General features: G+C 45.4%; 1 pseudogene; it reads right to left on the bottom strand.

Moving 5' to 3' along the window:
• Window positions 1-732: 732 nt before the first annotated feature.
• On the bottom strand, window positions 733-850 carry LOC126163568 (5S ribosomal RNA; annotated as a pseudogene).
• Window positions 851-5,320: the final 4,470 nt, after the last annotated feature.

The raw sequence follows: 5,320 nt of genomic DNA on the forward strand, positions 1-5,320 counted from the left end.
CAAGGATCCCCCGTACTTCAGCTTTGGAATACGTTTCCAGTCACCGCGTTGTTTCACTCGTACACGGTGATGCAGGTGTTACACGTACCACAGCACGTCTGTGTTTACACGACACGCGGAACATGTTCTATTCTGACAACGCATCACTCTGGCAGTTATGATCTTGTTGCGCAAGCGTTCAATAAGTGCATTGAAAGCCGCAGCAGGGTGACATTTCTTATTCACCGAGTTGTAGTTGTACGCAGTTGCTTGTAAACTTCTCCCTTATTATCCTCTCGCTGTGTTTTATTTTGGTTCTGACGTGCGTGCTGTGTAGAGAGCGTGCTCAAAAACTTTATTGGTAGGATTATATACCCCCAGGTTCAGAAAAGGTCTGTCACGATCGCAAGCTGACACACTAGTCGTTAAAATGGAACAAAGGCTACGTTTAATTTGTAGATTCCACAAACGATCCATCAAGACAATTATTAACTTCTTTAATGACCGTATCTCTCTACGAGACAGGAAGCCCTACGTAATACAAACCATAGAGCACTCCGTCTTCAGGCCACGAGTGGCCTACTGGGACCATCTGACCGCCGTGTCATCCTCAGTAGAGGATGCGGATAGGAGGGGCGTGGGGTCAGCACACCGCTCTCCCGGTCGTTATGATGGTATTCTGGACCGAAGCCGCTACTATTCGGTCGAGTAGTCCTCAATTGGCATCACGAGGCTGAGTGCACCCCGAAAAAATGGCAACAGCGCATGGCGGCCTGGATGGTCACCCATCCAAGTGCCGACCACACCCGACAGCGCTTAACTTCGGTGATCTCACGGGAACCGGTGTAGCCACTGCGGCAAGGCCGTTGCCACGGAATACAAACCATACTACTCAATAACAGGCGTCCGCACCGCCACATACTCTCATGCATACTACTGCACGACACTCGCCTCACGTTGTCGCATGCCAAACTAGGACCACTGTTGATGTCAGAAACAAAAAGCAACGCACTCCCATATCCACACAACAGTGTATAATGCACAAAACCCACATACACCGGTGCATCATTCAGTAAACTGATACTGAATTGGCCTACTTGAGGTACACACATATCTCAAATGCTCTACGCTAAATTGCATACTTCTTTACATTTGCGACGGCTTGGATCCAGGAAACACTCCCCCCAAAAGTGTAGGAAGAGAAGGGAAGAACGCGGCAATGTCGCTTTGTGGGATACCTTAGCTCTACAAGGCAAGAGCGTAGTACGATGTAAAAATGCAAGTGTAGGTTTATTTGTCATTAAATGACTACGAATCTGCCTACACTACGGAGCAAATAGTGAGCGGAAATAAATGCTACATTTTAATATAACACCTCTTTTCGGAAAGGCAGCTGTATATCGTCAGCAAAGACTGTGGTCTTGTTTACAATTTTATATTTTGTTTTAATGTCACGTTTCTGGTCACGTTTCTGGCGAACTAACACATCTTCAGATATACGAGTAATATGGAGAGGGAATGGTCGCTGTCACCGGCATCAGTTGCTCATTATTAGTACACAACTAAGTGTCACAGACGACATGGTGTCAGCGCAACCATGTCGGTCTCTCCTCCACTATTCTGTAGAACAACGCTATTTCGGCCCAGGGCTAAAATGAAGGTTAGTGTCTAGAGCGCTGTTTGTTTAAGGAACAATTCTAAACATATTAATGATACTCCTTTCATGCCGCGATAACTGCACCAAGAAAAGCCCACATCAATCTCCATCTGTAAAAAGGAGGAATAAAACACCAAAATATTTATCACCTTTATTCGCAAGTATTACATTTTTTTTACACTGAACAGCTGCATGTGGAACCATTATTAGTCAGACTAATAGAGCAAAAAATTTGTACGTGTGTACGCTATGAAACTCTCAAACGACCATAGCGGAGTGGTTCTCTCATTGTCAATGTATTCCAGATATTTTTTTTTAGCTTGTATAGCGATAATAGGATTCAACGCTGATGTACATACATTTAAAATCGGGTAGAAATTATCATACTTGCAATGGATTCCCGTCTGGCTTTTTGCCGACGGGCTAAAAACCAACACGGTTTAGCACGATTAATTATTCTAGGGAATATGTTACATGTAACACGTGTGGTCAACTAATCACGTATTGAATTCAGAATTCACAACCTTTTAAATCTCAGAGATGGGAAATTAGAACGACTTAACTGGGCAGCGCTTTAATATTGGAGGTGATAGAACAATCTCTAAGTACAAAGGTCGTAAGGAAAGCCACGATCAATTTAGGCTAAGTTAGGAAAATAAAGCAAATGTTTCACTGAAAGTATATGCATTTATTAAATTAGCTATAAAATATTCGTTCCAACGCCTTTCGTATACAGTTTTGATAATTTCAAAATAACCCGCTTGTCAGATTCAATCGAGTATCAGCCCTGAGGATCAAACGACCTCAAGTTCCTCTTCTTGACTGTGACTGTACTGCTCCTTCCACAGTTGGTACTAGACAAATACAACAGATTGTGATTGGATCATGCCATTGCTTGCTGCAGGAAGAAAGCGCAATACTTAGACATTTCTTCATTAATGGCTGTGACACGTGGGGACGGTATTTATCGTTTGAAGGTCTTATTTTTCCCTATACATTTGTTATCTGTTATTGTATGTCCCAGTGAAAGGAAAGAGGGCATTTTTTTCTAAGCAACATGCGTGCTTCCGGTGCTGGGAGGTTTGCAGGGCCCGGATCGAATCCACCCGACGGATTAATGACGAGGAGTCGGTGTGCCAGTCAGCCTGGATGTGGCTTTAAGGCGTATTCCAACGTCCCACTACTGTAGGTGAATAACGGGCTGCTTTCCATCTTCCGCCTCATATACACGTTATGCAAACATTTAGAACACTTTTTCACACTTATAGAGAGAATTTACTGCATATGCAGACAGACTGGGTACACTGCTTCTGTCCTCGGGGAGAATGATCTTAACTGTTTGGAATTACAATGAAATCCAGGCTATCAGCTGCTTACAGGCGTTGATAAATATCAACGGGGACAGTAGAAAATATGTGCCCTGACTGGGACTCGAACCCGCGATCTCCTGCGTACATGGCGGACGCTCTATCTGACCGAGCCATCGAGGACACAGAGGATAATGCGACTGCAGAGACTTATCTCTGGCACGCTCCCCGTGAGATCCACAAATCCAACTTATGTCCACACACTACATTAGTAGTGCCCGTGACCACTATATTAATTACTCACGGCAGTCAATCTACCGGTATTGGTGATCTTGCAGATCTCGATACAGATACCATCTTCATATGGATAAGGCTTACCGGCCAATGATCTTCTTCAATGCGGATGCACTAACACTGCTCAAACTCTTACGGGAATCTTTAGATTGATTGCCGCGAGTAATGTATATAGTGGGCAGGGGCGCTAGAAAAATAGTGTGTGGACAGTAAGTTGGAAATGTGGGTCTCACGGGGAGCATGCCAGAGATAGGTCCCTGCAGTCGCGCTGTCCTCTGTGTCCTCGATGGCGTCGCCTTACGGCACGCTAGCGGCACGGACGTCCTGTGTACGTCCTCGCCGCGCAGCTCGCTCGCGGAGTTGTTTACGTGATTCTGCCGTCTTAAGGCACTATATTTCATCCTAAATAGAATGGCTTATGGTTCAAATGGCTCTGAGCACTATGGGACTTTACTTCTGAGGTCATCAGTCCCCTAGAAGTCAGAACTACTTAAACCTAACTAACCTAAGGACATCACACACATCCATGCCCAAGGCAGGATTCGAACCTGCGACCGTAGCGGTCGCGCGGTTCCAGACTGTAGCAGAATGGCTTATGCCCACAGAAAATTGACACTGAAAATTAGAACATTCTCGGTTTTCTTGCCGCGTCAATTAGGGATAAAATTTCAAGCTTTCGACGATGGCCTTCATCGTCATCGTCAGGAGCAACTGACTGTCTTCACTGCTGCTGGGTGGTCTCTTGTAGCCCGTGGATGGCTTCTGATTGGTCTGCTTGTGGGTGGTCGACGATTACGTACTGCTGTCGCAGACGGTGACAATGTGTGTGCTGGTGGCGCCACCGCTTCCGTGGGAACGTAAACCTTGGAAGGAACGTCTCTGCTGCTTCTTTGCATCGAGCGCTCGTTCCCATGCACAGCTCAGATAGTATCCGCTATCACGGTTAAAGTTCTTCTCGCTAATTCTTATTTCAACAGCCTTCTTAATAACAGAATCTCAGTATTTGGAGGCATTGGACATATTTTTTCTTTCCTCGAACAGTATTTTATGTTTGTTCGTGAGGCAGTGCTCCGCAATTGCTGATTTCTCCAGTTGGTGTTCTGCACAGCGGTCGTAAACGGTACTAATGGTCTGTCCTATATAATTGCTTCTACACTCCCAGGGGATATAAATTCCAGGGACCCTGAGGCCGACACTGTCCTAGACAGGGCTCATCATATCCTTAATTTTCTTAGGAGGACGAAAAATCGGTCTTATACCCCCTCTACACAGGAATCTCCCTATTTTGCTGGATGTAGCGCAACAAAAAAGAAGAACCGCAGTCGGTTTTTCATCGTGTGAATGTGCAGCATTTTCACCTTTTCTTTTCTTTTCAGCCGGCCGAGGTGGCCTAGCGGTTCTAGGCGCTTCAGTCCGGAACCGCGTGACTGCTACGGTCGCAGGTTCGAATCCTGCCTCGGACATGGATGTGTGTGATGTCCTTTGGTTAGTTAGATTTAAGTAGTTCTAAGTTCTATGGCACTGACGACCTTTTTTTTGACAGCACTGCCTTTATATCGTGTGCACCATAGCCATTCTTTCGGAACATGTACTTCAGATGGTTAATTTCGGACTTCAAGTGGTCGTCGTCAGAAACAATTTTTGCTCTATATACAGAGGTGTTCAAAACAGCTCTCTTCTGAGCAGAATGGTGGAAACTCTGTCCGTTACGGTATAAATCGGTATGCGTCGGCTTACGATACACAGAGTGGCCGAGACGCCCGTCCGCCTGTCGTTGTACTAAAACGTCTAAGAATGGCAGTCTCCCTTCCTTCTCCATCTCGACAGTGAACCGGATGTTCGGAAGTATGCTGTTCATGTGTTCCATGAATTGTTCGAGAGCTTCTTCGTCGTGTGGCCAGACCATAAATGTATCGTCAACATAACGATAGTATAAGGATGGACGGAGGGGAACCAAATTTAATGCACGTTCCGCAAAATTCTCCATAAAAACGTTAGCCAGTGGTGGAGACATTTGAGAGTCCATCGCAATACCACCCGTCATTTCATAAAATTTATTACCATACAAGAAGCAGGTGGTCGT

This window comes from Schistocerca cancellata, chromosome 2 (genome assembly GCF_023864275.1).
Source record: "Schistocerca cancellata isolate TAMUIC-IGC-003103 chromosome 2, iqSchCanc2.1, whole genome shotgun sequence".
Lineage (NCBI taxonomy): Eukaryota > Metazoa > Arthropoda > Insecta > Orthoptera > Acrididae > Schistocerca > Schistocerca cancellata.